Source organism: Sus scrofa, chromosome 1 (genome assembly GCF_000003025.6).
Source record: "Sus scrofa isolate TJ Tabasco breed Duroc chromosome 1, Sscrofa11.1, whole genome shotgun sequence".
Lineage (NCBI taxonomy): Eukaryota > Metazoa > Chordata > Mammalia > Artiodactyla > Suidae > Sus > Sus scrofa.
In genome coordinates this window covers 162,970,199-162,989,144 of record NC_010443.5, presented here as the reverse complement: position 1 = coordinate 162,989,144, position 18,946 = coordinate 162,970,199, and the positions used below count along the sequence as shown (strand labels likewise).

The 18,946-nt window shown below is 41.1% G+C and overlaps 1 protein-coding gene across 3 annotated transcripts in view; it reads right to left on the bottom strand.

Annotated features, from left to right (window-relative positions):
* The window catches only part of ATP8B1 (ATPase phospholipid transporting 8B1), a 126,832-nt gene that overhangs the window by 73,896 nt on the left and 33,990 nt on the right, over positions 1 to 18,946 (bottom strand). Inside the window, exon 1 of one of the 3 annotated variants that reach the window (XM_021100045.1) lies at positions 15,831 to 17,109. The exons of the other annotated variants lie outside the window; for them this stretch is intronic. The gene's annotated coding sequence lies outside the window, so the exon portion shown is untranslated. Of the gene's footprint in view, positions 1 to 15,830; positions 17,110 to 18,946 lie in introns of those variants that run through there. 3 annotated transcript variants of the gene reach the window in all.

Here is an 18,946-nt window from a genome sequence, read left to right as displayed (position 1 = left end):
ATGTGACACACAAAATAAAGTCAACTTTGGGATCTACAGACAGGCCTCTCCTACACTGATGAGTTGTAAACTTTTGAAAGCTTCTCACTTTATATTATGCTAGAGCATGCTGAAATCAAGATGAATAGGTTAAGACAATGTGGTACATATATACAATGGAGTACTACTCAGCCATGTAAAAGAACAAAATGATGCCATTTGAAGCAACATGGATGGAACTAGAGACTCTCATGCTAAGTGAAGTCAGAAAGAGAAAGACAAATACCATATGATATGACATATCTGGAATCTAAAATATGGCACAAATGAACCTATCTGCAGAAAAGAAACAGACTCAAGGACATGGAGAACAGACTTGTAGTCACTAAGGGGGAGGAGGAGGGAGCTGGATGGACTGGGAGTTTGGGGTTAGTAGATGCAAACTATTACATTTAGAATGGATAAGCAATGAGGTCCTGCTGTACAACACAGGGAACTATATTTAATCACTTGTGATGGAACATGATGGAAGATAATATGAAAAAAAGAATGTAGACATATGTATGACTTGGTCATTTTGCTGTACAGCAGAAATTTACAGAACACTATAAATCAACTATAATAAAAAAAATTAAAAACAATCATCACTGCCTAGGTGTTTTGAGATGGACATTGTGACTGGGAGTCAAAGAGGTGAGCGAGGACCCTAGGTGGGTAGGAGAGAGATTTTCAGGATGAGGAACAGCTAGAGGGAAGACTCAAGTGGCAGGAAAGTATAGGCACCCACTGTGCTGGAAGATCTAGGAGGTGAAGGGGAGAACAGGTGAAAGGCTGGTGGCGGAGGTCCCTTGCAGTGCATGGGGTTAAGGATCTGATGCTGTCAGAGAAGTGGCCCGGGTCACTGCTGTGGTACAGGTTCAATCCCTGGCCCGGGAATTTCCCCATACTGCCGGCATGACCCCCACCCCCGCAAAAGAAAGACTAGTTGGGGTCATCTTCCCCAGCTTATGAGGACTTGACAGGCTTTATTCTGGGGAGTGGAGGAACCACTGAATATACTGGCCAGGAGGGAAATATGAGCTGCATGGAGCTTCAGAAGGATGAATCTGATAGTGGAGGCAGTGTGGGTGGCCAGGAAGGTGAGAGCCAGGCTGGGAGACCATCCAGAGGTCACCCTGGACACCAAGCATCTCCCCGTCACAGTTTGGCCACCTGTAAAACCAAGTGGTTTGGTACTATTATCTCAGTGTGTGGACAGAGCTGAAGCAAAAAGGAGCACAGGCTTGAATTAGGGTGGTAACAACTAGAAAAATGTGTTCAAAAGTAAGACTGGGTGGGGCTTCCATTCTTTTGTCTGGAAAACTAGGGAAAAAAGTAAACAAAAGACTAGAATTGATTCCCACAGGAGAATAGGCCAGAATTCTGCAAATGTTTATTTTGGAGACTCAGCCTCAATCCACAATGTGATTTTATAATAAATACTGAAAGTTACCAGGAGAAAAGCAATGGGGATTTTTTTGGTTTGTTTTTCACCTTTTTGCTTTTTAGGGCCACACCTGCAGCATGTGGAGGTTCCCAGGCTGGGGGAATATAGGAGCTACAGCTGCCAGCCTATGCCACAGCCACAATAATGCAGGATCCAAGCTGCATCTGCAACCTATACCACAGCTGACAGCAACGCTGGATCCCCAACCCACTGGTCGAGGGCAGGGATCGAACCCGCAACCTCATGGTTACAGGCCGGATTTGTTTCTGCTACACCACAACGGGAACTCCAAACATTGTTATTTTTACATTCAAGCTTCATCCTTACTTGTTAGGGACAATGATCCCATTTAATTTCAACACTATTGCCTGTATGATTAGGTTTTAAAATTATATTTGTATTTAAAAATAATATAAAATCATGGCAGCTTTACGCTTGATGGTTGCCTGGAAGCAAAACCTCCAAGGTAATAGAAAAAGTTCGTCTGTTGGGAAAGTTCTCTTGTGGCACAGCAGGTTGAGGATATGGCATTGTTACTGCAGTGGCTTCTGTCGTTGTTGTGGCTTGGATTTGATACCTGGCCTGAGAACTTCCACATGCCATGGGTGGCCCCCAAAAAATTAGTCTGCTGAGTTGAATTAAATTTAATGTTTGGAGAGTCACCAGCCTATTGCTAGACGGATGCATTTAACAGAAAGATTACACTCTGGAAGAACATAAGGATCAGCATTGTTTTGCAAAACTAAACATAAATCTTAAAATTTTCAATCAACAAAGAGACAACCTGTATTTCCCATTTAGACTTAAGAGGAACTGCTTATTTGAATAAAAGGGTTGAAAAGGAGCAGATGTGATAAATAAGTGGAAACAAACACACAGGAAAAGATCACTCTTACCAGCAATCAAAGAAGAGCAAACTGATGAAAGCGTAAAACACTATTTTATGCCGATTAAGCGAACAATATTCAATGACAACATCTAATACTGGCAGTTATAAAGCTGAAATTGGTACACTCCAACAGAAAACAATATAGCAACACTTTATGCACCAAATAATACTAAAGATATTTAGAACATTTGATCCAATAATCTCATTTCTAGAAATACCTCCAATAGAAACAATTCAGCAAGTAAAATAACTCTATTCACAGAAAAATTCTGGATTGTCGTTGTCAGCTATTCAACACAAGAATAGAAACTACCTGGAAGTCCATCAGAATAATGGTTTTACAAATTATGATTTGAGTGTAGCCATTAAAATGACAGCCCTAGAAACACAGGAAGTGCTTTAAATACAACATCAGGCAGGTATTACCCTGGTTAGGGGACTTCTCCAGGGTCATAGAGATTTCAACCAGGTGTGTTTGCGCCCAAATCTCTTAATATTTGTCACGGAGCTGTTTAAAGAGAGAATAGAGTTGCGTCCGGGGTTCAGGCTCATGCCCACCCACGCTTTCTCACTACCGTCTTATCTCATCGCAAATGACTTCAACCAAAAGCAGTAGCATGAAAGCAGGCTGCTTTCATCCAGAGGCGGTCTGAGCCCAGAAAAGGGATGGTCTGCATGTCAGGGCGGGAGAGATGAAATCTATCTTTTTATCTATCATGTCATGGCACTTTCCAGGGCGTTAGTAAACAGAAGATCCCAATTCTCTCCTAAGGATCAAGAGATGCCATGAAGGTCTGGGTCCATCTTTTCCTCAGTACCTTTGTTCACCTGCACTCTGTGCCGATGGAGACTCCAAACAGCCAACTTTCACTCAACTTCCAGGCTTCATGCAATAAAAACCACATGCCTCAAGGGTCTTGGGCAGAGGTCCAGTGACAAAATGACTTAAAACATTAGCTGTTCCTCATACTGTCATAATCCACATCCAAAAGGTCTGTGGACTCAAGTGAAAATACAAACTCCCTCAAGGTACCTTTTTTTATGTAAAGATGTTCCAAATTTTCCAAATATTCATATATAAATACATTTCAAGGTGTAAGTGGACACCGTGTCTGACTGATACATCAGGGCGCCTCCTTGGTATGTTTTCAAGACACCGTCATGGTTTCACGGATGTCTATGATGTCTATGCCTGGCCACAGTCTTACGTCTCAATCCACTTGAACGTTATCATCTTTACACGCTCTGGGTCCCAGAAGGCTAAGAGACGAAGACCACATCTGATATTTCATCACTGTCACCTCTGCTGTACCTCAAGTCTGCTCCGAGAACTCAGCTTAGATTACAAGCTCTTCCCAGATAGCTGAATTCACACCTGAAGTTTTGGCTCAAGATCATACTGCAAACATGTGATTACTGTTTTATATGTTCCTTGGAGACATTTGGTTTGAACAATCTCCAGATTTCCTACAGTCAGTCAGTGATCCTAACTATCCGTTCTGGCTTTCAGATTTTTGGACAGGTCAGCTAACAGAAGGGTCTAAGTTTCTACATATCTGTAGGTTTAAGGATTTTTTTTTTTTTTTTTTTGTCTTTTTGCCTTTTTTCTGGGGCCGCTCCCGTGGCATATGGAGGTTCCCAGGCTAGGCGTTGAATTGGAGTTGTAGCCACCGGCCTACGCCAGAGCCACAGCAACACCAGATCTGAGCCGAGTTTGCAACCTACACCACAGCTCACGGCAACCCCGGATCCTTAACCCACTGAGCAAGGCCAGGGATCGAACCCGCAACCTCATGGTTCCTTGTCAGATTCGTTAACCACTGAGCCATGACGGGAACTCCAGTTTAAGGATTTATGACACCACTTATAATACAGAGCTTCTGAAGCATCCAGCGTATTCTTGGGATGATGGTGGTGAGTGTTTAAGAGAACTCATGATACATCCCATGTATCAGTCACTAAGCTAAGTGTTTGGCATGTATTGTCTTGCTTCATTTGCTGAGGGTCACATTTTTATCCCCATTTTACAGATGATGAAACTGATATGTAGAGGTTCAGTTCTCTGCCCAAGGGCATATAGGTGGTAAATGGGATAAAATTCCTTGTTGAAAGCTTATGCTCTTAGTTACAACACTCAGTGCCTTAACTGTACCTAATGACATCACCATGGCATAAGGTGAAAAAGAAATAATCCAGGACTTCCCATTGTGGCGCAGAAAAAAAAAAAAAAAAAAAAAAAACAAAACCCAACTAGTATCCACGAGAATGCAGGTTCAATCCCCGGCCCCGCTCAGTGGGTTAAGGATCCAGTGGCACTGTGAGCTGTGGTGTAGGTCACAGAGGCAGCTGGGATCTGGTACTGCTGTGGCTGGGCATAGGCTGGCAGCTAGCTGCAGCTCTGATTTGACCCCTGGGAATTTCTATATGCCATGGGTACAGCCCAAAGAAGCAAAAAGAAAAAGAGATAATCCAATTCACAGCTGAGGAGACACATAACTAAGAGAAAAAAAATTTTTAAAGTTAAATCTGCATTCGAACTGGAATGGGTGGTACCAGCCAGCTGACGTCTCTGCTCTCTCCACAGGGTTTGACCTCCATGGAATCTGAGAATGGGGGAGAGGCATAAAACGGAGGTCACTACTAGCAAGCGTGGGTTCACCTTTGCAAGTGAATTTCTGTCACCTAGCATCTGGGCCTCTGACATTATAGGCAATGCCTTCTGCCCTCTGTTTACCTGGGGGAAGCAGTCCTTGGAGTCTCCCTGTTTCCTGTTCCACTTTTGTGAACCAGCCTCCTGCCCTACTCATCCCCCAACCCTGACTGATCAGGGCAGTGCTCCTTAGCCAAGCCCCTGGGGCAGCAGGGCCTAGCAGTTGAGCTGCCATCCCTTTTTAATCTGACTATGTGGAACTATAGAAATTTTATTTGAGGAACCATGGCTTTCAAAAAAAACCCAATAATGGCTATCACCTTAGCCCATTCTCCCAGGAACTAAGAATGAGAGATAGATGTTTGAAATACTGTGATTTATAATAAGAAATGTATATTTGGTCTTTGTCCTATTCCTGGTACAGAGCTCTTAAAAACTTGAAATTTCCTACATGGTGAAAGTTATAAAAGTGTCTTTGAGAGTTCCCGTCATGGCTCAGTGGAAATGAATCCGACTAGCATCCATGTGGATACAGGTTTTATCCCTGGCCTCACTCAGTGAGTTTAGGATCTGGTGTTGCTGTGGTGTAGGTCACAAATGCAGCTCGGATCCTGCATTGCTGTGGCTGTGGTGCAGGCCAGTAGCTGCAGCTCCAATTTGACACCTACCCTGGGAACCTCCATATGCCATGGGTGTGGCCCTAAAAAGACAAAAAAAAAAAGTGTCTTTGGTTATTTAACGAGGTGACTTTTGGAAAGCATCTAGGGGTTGGGAAAGGTGCTAGAGGTTGAATCAGTCACCAATGGCCAATGAGTTAACCAATTGTGCTGGTGGAATGAAGCCTTTATAAAAGCCCTATCGGAGAGGGTTTGAAGAGCTTCTAGGCTGGTGAACAGTAGTGATCTGAGCAGAGTAGCATGCCTTTCCCCATACTTTGCACAATCCATCTCTTCCATCTGGCTGTTCCTGAGTGATAGCCTTTGATAATAAATGAGTAATCTAATAAGCAAAATACTTCAGTTCTATGAGCTGCTTTATCAAGTGAGCTGAACCCAAAAAGGGGGTCGCTGGAATCTCCCATCTATGGCTGCTAGGTCAGAAGCAAGGAAGATTGCTCTTCCCCCAAAGCTGGGGAAGAGCAATCTTCTGGGACTGAGTTATTAAACTGTGGCATCTGATGCTATTCTCCAGGTAGTGTGAAAATTATATCAACAGCCAGCTGGTGTCAGAGAATTAATTGCTTGGTGGTGTGGGAAAAGCACACACACTTTAGATCTGGGTGCAGAATCACTGAAGGTGACTCATCCATACTCCCATAGCTAGTCAGGGTCAGGAAGCCACCACAGGGACCTACCGGGTTGGCCCAGCTTGCGTGTAATAAGGGAGTACATCCCTTGTGGAAGATGCAAAACCAGGAGCCAAATCAACTAAAAAGTCATACTTTTTATTACTTTATTATCACCATGAATGGACATTAGTGATAAAATATTCCTTTTTTGTTGTAGCTACTGCTCAGTTTTAATAATACATAAAGAAACTTTAAAAAATTACACCTGGGAGTTCCTACTGTGGCATAGTGTGTTAAGGATCTGACTGCAGTGGCCTGGGTTGTGGAGGCATGGGTTCGATCCTCGGCCCAGAAACAGTCGGTTAAAGATCTGGTGGTGCTGATGCTGTGGTGTAGGTTGCAGCTGAGGCTTGGATTTGATCCCTGGCTCAGGAACTTCCATATGCCATGGGAATAGCAAAAAAAAAAAAAAAAAAAAAAAAAAAAAATCAAAAAAATTTACTTATCTGCAATAAGCATGGGATTCTATGGAAGCTAATTCTGAGAACTGGTTACACATGGCCTTCCTGTCATGCACAAGCTCAGCTGCACATGTTATAGCGAAGAGTGAATTTGATGCTAGCTTCCACCCCCTGGCATTACTTATGCCTGAGCTTCTGCAGCAGATTTGAAATAAACAATTATAAAAACAAGAGACAGAGAAATAAAGTTTAAAACAACCAATCAGAAAACAGAACACTTACTTCAACTCCATCCCCTTCTGTGGCCACGTGGAGTTTATTTGGATTTAAAATTTAAAACAGTGAAACATACAGTGAGTTCTGACTTAGCTTCAACAATTCAAAATGACTTCAAGTTCAATAAAAGAAAATGTCACTGCCTGGGTTTCGTTCCCAGAAAGGAAAATTATGCTCATTCATTTCGTTTCCTGATTGTTAGCTGAAAATAATTTTGTCTTACAGAGGAGGAGGTATTAAAAAATGATCTGTACTGCGTGTCAAATACTCCGGGTGTACCACTGCCAGCCTGTCTCCAACTCCTAGGCTTTAGCTCTGTTCTTCGTATCAGACTGCCTGCTACGAATTGTGTGTCACCCACAAATTCATAGGTTGAAGTCCTAACCCTCTAGCACCTCCCAATGTGACCTTATTTGGAAATAGGGTTATTGCATTAGTTAAGGTGAGGTCATTAGGATGAGCCCTAAGGGAGGATGACTGATGTCATTTGAAAATGTGGCCATGTGGGAGCTGGTGTTGCCGTGAGCTGTGGTGTAGGTTGCGGACTTGGCTTGGATCCCCAGTTGCTGTGGCTACAGTGCAGGCCAGCAGCTGCAGCTCTGATTTGACCCCCTAGCCTGGGAACTCCATATGCCGTGGGTACAGCCCTATACAGATCAAAAAAGGAAAAAGAAAACATGGCCATTAGGACACAGAGGCAGAGAGACACACACACACACAGAAGTCTGCCCTGTGAAGACTGGAGTTATGCTACCACAAGGAACTAGCAGAAGCTGAAAAGGAAACCTGCAGCAGATCGTTCCCAAGCATCTCCAGAGGAAGCACGGCCTTGATCTTGGACTTCTGGCCTCTAGAATTGTGAAACAATTTCTATTGTTTAAGCCACTCGGTTTAAGGTACTTTTTTACAGCAGCCCTGGCAAATTAATATGCTGTTACAATGGGTGGTTTTGAATTTGTAAGTTCCTTAATTCCTACAAGCAGAAGATATTACAGTCAGATAGTGCTTACACTGTCTACAAATCCGGAATTCACCTCCCACCACGACTGTGCACCTAAGCAAGAAAGCTGTGACTCGCTCCTGCAACAAATTAAATAATCAAGATGTAAATGACCAGCTTGTCTTCTCTCTCTCCTAATTATCCATAGAAAAAATACTCTATTTTTGTGCCACTTAACCAGGTTATAAATTATTTGCAGGCAATAACCAGAAGAAACAACTGGTATGTAATGCAAATAAGGACAGGCTGCTCAAACAGGAATGACGATGCAGGCCTTATACAAACATCTATTCTGATTTGCATTTTAAGAGAAAACATCAACCCCTAGAGGTATCCAACATTTATTAAAACATCCTCAAAATGTTTTGAGGTTTTAAATAGTGCCAACTAAAGAAGCTTTCTACTCTGTCTCTTTAAAAACATGGCCTCGGGAAAAATGCCAATTCATTCTAGAACTTTTTTCTCCTCTTGATCAATATTTGCCTCCCTTTAAAATCTGTGTGCGTTTTTTGGGAGCAGTAGCACAGAGTGCCAGGGACGAGGGCTTGTGTTTGACTGAGTAACACCTACCCCACCCCATCCCCATCTCCAGCACAAAGCCTTGTCATACAGAGAGAACTTTTTCAAAACTCTGAAGTGAAATGAAATGTAAAACCGTGACCCCAAATACATTTAAATATTTTTCGCTCTTTCACATGCTCCCTTCTCCGAAGACCCAGCCTTCAACCCCTGTCTCCTGCAAAGACTTGCTCTAATGACACAGGAAGATTCATCTTCATCCCTACTGCTACCATCATACTATTTGTAACTTTCATCATACTATTAATAAATATGAATTATTCTAATTTTTATTTAATGATTAATATTTAGTATTTATAATATAAAACATATCCTATAGTTAAAATCTATAGTAATACATAATACAATATTTAATGATTATAGTATTAATTATTTTTATATTTATTAATCTAATCAACTGAGGTGCAAGCATACAATGGGACTCTTGAGTTGAGAGAAGAAGATCATTTCTCTGTTTAGGAAACAAGGCTCACTGCCATTGACCCCTCTAAGTCTGGGGAGGATGCAGGCTCTGGATGAGTTATCTAGAAGACTCTCTCCATACCCTCCCGTCCCCACCTCCTACTTGGCCTCTGGTCTCCAGAGCAAACCCTCAACCGTACAATATCAATCAATGCCGGAGATAAATTCCCAACCAGCAGGTCTAACTGTCCTGAACCCAATCACAATAATCCCCCTGACTTCCCAGAGCTCTTTAAAAAAGAAAGAAAAAAAAATATAGTGTAAGAATAAAGGGAAGAGCATCAATAAACCAATAAACCAATCAATAAATGAGGGGCTTAAATAATCCATCTATCTTCACGGCCAAGTCAGAAATGATGATGTGCACAACTCAGGAAAAAACTTAAAAGCCTTCAAATACTACATGGGTTTGGACTTGAGCTTAGACATCTGGAACTAATTAAAATCTTTCCAAAGCACTTTTTTTTTTTTTTTTTTGTCTTTTTGCCTTTTCTAGGGCCACACCCACAGCATATGGAGGTTCCCAGGCTAGGGTCGAATCAGAGCTGTAGCCGCCGGCCTACGCCAGAGCCACAGCAACGTGGGATCCAAGCCGCGTCTGCAACCTACACCACAGCTCACGGCAACGCCGGATCCTTAACCCACTGAGCAAGGCCAGGGATTGAACCTGCAACCTCATGGTTCCTAGTTGGATTTGTTAACCACTAAGCCACAATAGGAACTCCCCAAAGCACATCTTTAAATACTCTGAAAACTCTGCTCCCCATTTACAATCAGCCATTCCTCAATATATGAGTTGTGACACACATGGCCTGTCACCATATAATCAATAAAAAGCCAGGAGTTCCCATTGTGGCTCAGTGGGTTACAAACCCGACTAGTATCCATGAGGACTCAGGTTCAATCCCTGGCCTCACTCAGTGGGTTAAGGATCCAGCATTGCCGTGAGCTGTGGTGTAGGTGGCAGATATGGCTTGGACCTGGCATTGCTGTGGCTGTGGTGTAGGTTGGCAGCTGCAGCTCCAATTCTACCCCTAGCCTGGGAATTTCCAAATGCTACACACCAAGACCCAGAATTGGTGTTTTGGCCACAAAACAGGCCACCAGGGAACACTCCTCAGCCAGACCTGCCTGGCAGGTCATCCCTGGGCTCAGGGCTGGCTAACGCTCAACTCATACACAGAAGCCACAACTTTATGAATGCTTGTCATGGTTTAAACACCGAGGCCATTCATAAGAGACAAATTATTTGAAAGAGATTTATTTAACTATTTATTTTTATTTATTTATTTATTTATTTATTTATTTTTTGCTTTTTAGCACTCACAGCACATGAAGTTCCCAGGCTAGGGGTCAAATCAAAGCTGCAGCTGCTGACCTACACCACAGCCACAGCAATGCTGGATCTGAGCCATATCTTTGACCTACACCGCAGCTTATGGCAATGCCAGATCCCTAACCCACTGAGTGAGGCCAGGGATTGAACCTGCATCCTCATGGATACTAGTCAGGTTTATTCCGGCTGAGTCACAACAGGAGCTCCTGAAAGAGATTTAAATGTTGCCATCTAGACCAAATATAAAATGCAATGTTCAATTTATTTTAAAATCTGAATCTATGACTCTCAAAAAATGGCTGCCCTAGATCAGATGAGGTTGTCTTCAAAAGCTATTGACAGATAGATGGTTTCTGTCACACTCCACAACAGAAAGGATTAGCTTTCCATCTGCAGTAGTGGTTAGAAAGGCTATGGCTCTCTGCTCTAGCCCTACCCAACAAGGTTCCTCCCCATTCCAGCTACCTCCTGCCCACACAAGGACAAAATATGCATAAAAGCAGCAGGGCACTTTCATTACTTTTTCGTATCCTCAAAACCTGATGTAACGGCCTTCTCATTTGCACTCAACTTACTGTCTGCCGGACCCACTCTTTTATTGTCTTAAATAGGGGTTGCTTTTGCCTCTAATAGAGAAGTAAATTCCAAAGGCTCAGGACCAAGCCCAATTTCTCTTCTTCCGAAGGGAGACGGGATCAAGGGATAGTTAAAGGCTTCTGAAGACAAAGAGACAGACAGGGCTAAAATCCCAGCTCTACTTCTTACTACTCATGGCCCTTGGGGAGAATATTCTCACTAAGCTTCCAAATTTGTAAAATGAAGGTAATGCCTCTCTTACGGGTCTTTGTGAAGTTCAATCTTGATCTCATGCAAAAGCCTTAGCAGAGTACAGAGCACCTGTGAACCAAGTATCCACTGAGCCATCCATTTCCTCAGAAATGGAGCAAAACAGGGGGTTCCCATTGGGGTTCAGCGGTAACGAACCCGACCTCTATTCATGAGGACACAGGTTTGATCCCTGGCCTCAATCAGTGAGTTAAGGATCCAGTGTTGCCATGAGCTGTGGTGTAGGTTGCAGATGTGGCTCTAAACTGATGTTACTGTGGCTGTGGTGTAGGCTGGCAGCTGTAGCTCTGATTCGACCCCTAGCCTGGGAACTTCCATATGCTGTGGGTGTGGCCCTAAAAGAGACCAAAAAAAAAAAAAAAAAAAAAAAAAAAAAAAAAAAAAAAAGCAAAACAGCACAGCTACGAGAGAATGAATAATATTTTTCTTCTCAATAAAACTTAGTTTATTTTAAACAATTAGAAGCCTAGAATACTTTCAAATTGAAGTTTTCGAGTGCAAAGCAGAGTAAGAAAATAAAGGTAACAGTACTCTTTATGTTTTAGAGTTTGCAGAGTTTTCACATACCATTAATGCATTGGAGTTATACAATGTCCTGGAAATTATTTTTGTTTTATTCTCTGTGATATCTCCATGGCCCAGAACAGTGTCTGACACACAGTGTACCTTTTAATAAAGAACTACCAAATGAGCTGGACAGTCGCATGTAAATCAATGAACGAAGTTAGAACACACCCTCACGCCACATACAAAAATAAATTCAAAATGGCTTAAAGATTTAATTAAGCATAAGATGTGACACCACAACACTCCTAGAAGACAACACAGGCAAAATATTCTCTGTACCAATAAATCATACCAATATTTTCTTACGTCAGTATCCCAAAGCAATGGGAATTAAAAGCAAAAATAAACAAATGGGATATGCCATGGGTACAGCCTAAACAAACAAAAAAACAAAGTGGGACCTAATCAAACTTACATGCTTTTGCACAGCAAAGGAAACCATAAACAAAATGAAAAGACAACCTACAGAATGAGAGAAAAATATCTGCAAACTGACAAGGGATTTTTTTTCCAAAATATGCAAAAAGCTCATACAATTCAAGAAGAAGAAAAAAAAAACAAAAAACCCAACTGAAAAATGGGCACAAGACCAAAGAAGAAATACAGTTGGCCAATAAACACAGGAGAAGATGCTCAACATCACTAATTATCAGAGAAATTCAAATCAAAACTACAAGTAAAATGGTAATTAAGATAAAATGAGGTCAATTAAGGTGGACCCCAATCCATTAAGACTGGTGTCCTTGTAAGAAGGGGAAATCAGGACACAGACATAGTGGGAAGACCATGTGAAAATACAAGAAGACAAAGGCCATCTGTGACCAAGGAGAGAGGCTTCGGAAGAAACCAGCCCTGCCAACACCTTGATCCTGGATGTCTAGACTCTACATTTGTGAGAAAATAAATTTCTGTTGTTTAGGCCAAAAACAAACAAACAAACAAAACTACAGTGAGGTACCACCTAACACCAGTCAGAAAGACCATCATAAAAAATCTACAAATAACAAATGCTGGAGAGGATATGGAAAAAGGGAGCCCTTTTATGCTATTGGTGGGAATGTGAGTTGATGAAACCACTATAGAAAGCAGTACAGGGAGTTTCTCAAAAAACTAAGGCTAGAGTTACCTTATGATCCAGCAATCCCACTCCTGGGCATATATATCCAGACAAACCTTAATTCAAAAGGACACACGCACCCCTATGTTCACAGCAGCACTATTCACAATAGCCAAGATATAGAAACAATATAAATGTCCATTAATAGATGAATGGGTAAAGAAGATGTGGTACATATATACAATGGAATACTACTCATCAATAAAAAGAACAAAATAGGGAGTTCCCTGATGCCTCAGCAAGTTAACAGTTCAACATTGTCACTGCTATAGTTCGGATCACTGCCGTGGCACAGGTTTGATTCTTGGCCCCAGAATTTCTGCACGCCACAAGTGCAGACAAAAAAAAAAAAAAAAAAGAACAAAATAGTGCCATTTGCAACAACATGGATGCAATTAGAGAGTATCATACTAATAAAGAGAAAGACAAATACCATATGGTATCATTTATATGTGGAACCTAAAATATGACACAAATGAACCTATCTACAAAATAGAAACAGATTCATGGACATAGAGAACAGACTCATGGTTGGTGGGAGGCTGGGGTTAGCAGATGTAAACTATTATATATAGAATGGATAAACAAGGTCCTACTGTATAGCACAGGGAACTATATTTAATATCTTATGATATACCATAATGGAAAAGAATATTTTTAAAAAGAATGTCAAAAAAAAAAAAAAACCCTACCAAATGAGTGAACTTTATAAAGAATCAAACTCAGAGTTCACTGTTGTATCCACGTTCTCAGAGCTCATAAGAGGCAGGGGAGCAGAAACAAGTCTTTCCTGAATCCAAATCCTGCATCTTTTCCCATCACCTTGTCTCTGGCCACTGGGGTAAGGTTTCAGAGAACTATGAGCATTTAGGGTACTATATATTTTCTAGAGGATAATGACTCCAAGACCTCTTTAAAGTGGACCCCAATTGAGCAAATGAACAAAACTATCACTCTTGTACCATCTAGGGAAGAGTTACAGTTAGAATCTAACTACTTAAACTTCAATGCAGATTTTTGCTTTCCTCAAAGTCTGCATAGCAAATAATCTTTACCATGGTATAAAAAAGTGAAAAAAATTTCAAAACCAGGTTTGATGGAAAGATGAATTCACTGAGTTTGCTTTGAACGAATATGGGGGGAGGGAGGAAATAAAGGCATAGATGAAAGATCATTGGCCATGGCCATGAACAAGGAGAGTTGACTACATGATTATTTCTACTGTTATATGTGTTTGAAATCTTTCTCAACTAAAAGGAAAGGAACAAAAAACTATCATTAAAATAAACTAATGCATTACTATTGGGTCACTATCACCTGCAGCATATGTGTCCTAATTCACAACACCGGCTCTGAAGAGACCATAAGCTTTGTGCATCATTAGCCTATCTTGAGAACTCAGATATTAAATATATACAAAATCAGTCTTTTCATAGTTAAAAGGAGACCATTTTTAAATGACACTGAATAATTCCTATTTTTTAGTTTAATTTTTATTTTAAATTGGAGCATAGTTGATTTACAATGTTGTGTTAGTTTCAGGTGTCCAGCAAAGTGGTTCATTTATACGTATACATATATCCATTCTTTCTGAGATTCTTTTCCCATATAGTTATTACAGAATACTGAGTAGAGTTCCCTATGCTAACCAGTAGGTCCTTGTCGGTTATCTATTTTATATACAGTAGTATGTATATGTTAATCCCAAACTCCTTATTCCTCCCCCCACCAGGTGTTTCCCCTTTGGTAACAATAAATTTGTTTTCAAAGTCTGTGAGTCTGTTTCTGTTTTGTAAATAAGTTCATTTGTATCACCTTTTTAGATTCCCATATAAGCCATATCATATGATATTTGTCTTTCTCTATCTGGCTTACTTCACTTGGTAGGATAATCTCTACATTCATCCATGATGCTACAGATGGCTGGCTGGCTGGCTTTCTTAATTTCTTTCTTTCTTTCTTTCTTTCTGGCTGGCTGGCTTTCTTAATTTCTTTCTTTCTTTCTTTCTTTCTTTCTTTCTTTCTTTCTTCCTTCCTTCCTTCCTTCCTTCCTTCCTTTCTTTCTTTCTTCCTTTCTTCCTTTCTCTCTCTCTCTCTCTCTCTTTCTTTCTAATGGATGAGCTATATTCCATTGTATAGAACAGGGCATATTTTATAAAGTGAAGAGTGAATTTCATCGAATGTTTCATAAAGTAAAAAAATGGGCAGCATTTCCTAACTTAGGGCTGCCCGATTTGTATGGTACCTAAGGAGGCATATACGTTCTTTGAGTCACTGAGAACATGTAGCATTTACCTTGCTCTTGTGCATTATAGCCTTTTAAAAGAATCACTGTTAGCTCAAACACTGTTTCCAACCCTTAGCACTTTTTCTCCCCTAATGTGAGAATAAAGTATTGTCATTATCCCCATTTCTAGGCTGTGCAAACTGAGGCTGAGAAAGTTTACAGAGAATGCTCAAGATCAAGTTGCCACAGGGATGAAACTGGAACCAAGTCCAAATCCTCCAGTTGCCAAGGTCATGTCACCGTGCCATGACACAACACCCCTAATATGCCCACAGCTCAAGCTAGTTCTGCGGCAAAGAGCACAGGCTCTGGGGCCACACTACCTGCCAGCTGTGCGACCTCAGAAAAGCTCGTTAAATAACACCGGTGTTTCTCAGTTTCCCCATCTGTTAAATGGGTAAGATAACAGTGCCTGACTCTTAGGGTTGCTGTGAGGTTTCAATGAGCGGATACATAGAAAGTTCCTGGAATAAAGCCAGGCCCTAAAGGAGGTGCACTAAATATTAGCTGTAGTAATTCTTATGTGAGAGGATTAAATGTGTGACCAAACCAACACCTCAGGATCAGCTGAGAAGTTACTACGGCCCACACTGGGGCTCAAATTTACCTTCATTTGTTGAATCATTGATAGCCAGGGGAATACCTCACTCGTAACCTGCCGTGCTCGGGCCACAGGAAAATGTCACCCTAGTAGTGAGAGAGACATTAAATATTTTACTCTCCCAGCTGCTCACAACAAAGCAGCCTGGGCTGTATCCATTACCTGCGTTTGCAGCTCTCCCGAGTTAAGGAAAAACAAGTTGCAAAACCCAAACTCTGGCATTCAAAATATAATCAAAACAAAAGTTCTTATGGTCTGTATTTTTGCATAATGAACCAAAGTGGGATTTTTCAGAATGAGAAGTGTTATTTTCAGAAACAGAAACCGTTTTTACATCTGACACTCTGCCACCATATACAGTGTGTATCTTGCCAGCAAGAGACACGCTATACCAGGCAACCCAAAATAGTCTCGGGTTGTTTATCAACAATGTGTAATTGTACATTGGAGAACCCTGAGCTGAAGCTATTCTTATATTCACATATGATGCTCCCATCAGAACTGCTTTATTAAACCATTCCTACGGCAGCATCCTCTTTCAATAGTAAAACGCATGCATTATATAACCATGTCAACATTGGGGACAGAAAGATTAGGACACAGAGCGAATCTTCTCATTTTTTTCCTATCCGAGACAAAAATCCTTGATGAAATTTCCTATGGTTTTGGCAATTTCACATCGACTGCTTGATCAAGTTAATCCTTGATTATTTGCGTGTTTAATGATTGATTTCTTCTCTATCTATGGATCCCAGGCTAGGCTCCCTCCCTGGTCAGCTGCTTAGCCTCACCTGTTTACATAGGCAAGCTCCCAGAGGAGTTTCTAACTTTTAACTGTTTGAAGAATGGGCAGAAATGGTCAATATCCTAATCATTTCCAGGCCTTAAATTCAGAGAATCCTTCTATATTTTCTTATCTTTTCTATAGAGAGCACAATCATTAGTTATTTTCTTAGGATAAATTCTAAGGACAGAATAGTTGTCAAAAAAAAAAAAATCTCTAAAAATGGAGTTCTTTTTCCATAGGTTCTACCAGGAACTAGTAGTAACATGTCTACATTTAAGTTTTCATTTGCCTTTTTTCTTCTTTTTTTTTTCCTTCAAATTCTAACAAACATTTTCAAGGAGCAACTGGAATTAATTCTATTGTTTTTATTTCTTTTAATACAATTTATCATACAATAGGGACTCAGTGTATAGACTTTGAACAAAGAAATACGTTAAGAAAGTTCTGCAATGAACATATGGGTGCAAGTATCTTTTTCAAGGAAAGTTTTGTCCAGATATATGCCCAAGAGTAGGATTTCTGGGTCATATGGTAGTTCTGTATTTAGTTTTCTGAGGTACCTCCATACTGTTTTCCATAGTGGTTGTATCAATTTACATTCCCACCAACAGGGTGGGAGGGTGCCCTTTGCTCCACACCCTCTCCAGCATTTGCTGTTTGTAGATTTCACTGCAGCACTAGTCACAATAGCCAAGACATGGAAACAACCTAAACGTCCATTGACAGATGAATGGATCAAGAAGATGTGGTATATATACACAATGGAATACTACTAAGTTGTAAAAAAGAACAAAATAATGCCATTTGCAGCAACATGGATGGAACTAGAGACTCTCATACTAAGTAAAGTCAGAAAGAGAAAGACAAATACTATATGATATCACTTTTATCTGGAATCTAATATATGGTTGCCAAGTTGGAGGGGGAGGGAGTGGGATGGACTGGAATTTGGGGTTAATAGATGCAAACTATTGCCTTTAGAATGGATATGCAATGAGATCCTGCTGTATATAGCACTGGGAACTGTATCTAGTCACTTATGATGGAGCATGATAATGTGAGAAAAAAATGTATGTACGTATGTGCTGTACAGTAGAAAATCGACAGAACACTGTAAACCAGCTATGATGGAAAAAATAAAAATAAAAATCATTTTAAAATAATAATAAATTGTAAGTTCAAAAAAAAAGAAATATAGGAGTTCCCGTCGTGCGCAGTGTTAACGAATCCGACTGGAACATGAGGTTGCGGTTCGGTCCTGCCTTGCTCAGTGGGTTAATGATCCGGCGTTGCCGTGAGCTGTGGTGTAGTTGCAGACGCGGCTCGGATCCGCGTTGCTGTGGCTCTGGCGTAGGCCAGTGGCTACAGCTCCGATCAACCCTAGCTGGAACTCCATATGCCGGGAGCAGCCCAAAAATAGCAAACAACAACAACAACAACAAAGACAAAAGACAAAAAAAAAAAAAAAAAAGAAATATAAAGGCTCTGTCTCTGACATTATTCTTTAAAAAACAAACAAACAAACAAAAAACAAATTTTCTGTTTTTTTCAGTGGGGAGTGGTGCCATGCCCAAGGCATGGGGAAGTTCCCAGGTCAGGGGTCAGACCCAAGCCTCAGCAGCAACCCAAGCCATAGCAGTAACAACATGGGTCCTTAACCTACTGGACCACAAGGGAACTCCTCTGTTGTTGTTGATGTTGTTGTTGTTGTTGTTTTTGGCTTTTTAGGGCCACAGCCACGGTATATTAGAAGTTTCCAGGCTATAAGTCAAATAAGAGCTATATCACAGCCACAGCAACACAGGATCCGAGCCGTGTCTGTGACCTACACCACAGCTCACAGCAACACCAGATTCTTAACCCACTGAGCAAGGCCAGGGATCGAACCCAAGTCTTCATGGATACTAGTCAGATTCATTTCCAGTGAGCCACAATGGGAACTCCTCTGACATTACTAAGTTAACGTTTTTCTTTCAAATACTCAGGTGTCCAGAAACAAAAACTACGAAGCGTTGGTGAGGATAAGTTGGAATCTTATGCATTGCTGGTAGGAATATAAAGTGAGGCAGCCACTGGGAAGAAAAATATGGTTGGTGGTTCCTCAAAAAATTAAACATAGAATTACCATAACAATCCAGCAATTCCATTTCTGGCTTATACCCACAAGGGTTGAAGCAGGGATTCGAGCAGACAGACATACACCCATGTCATAGCAGCATTATTCATGATAGCCAAAAGATGGGGACAACCCACAGTGTTTGCAAAGGTCTAGAGGTGAAGAACACACACAGCCCATCCTTGGAATGCTAGCCTGTCCATGTGATGATCCAGTGTC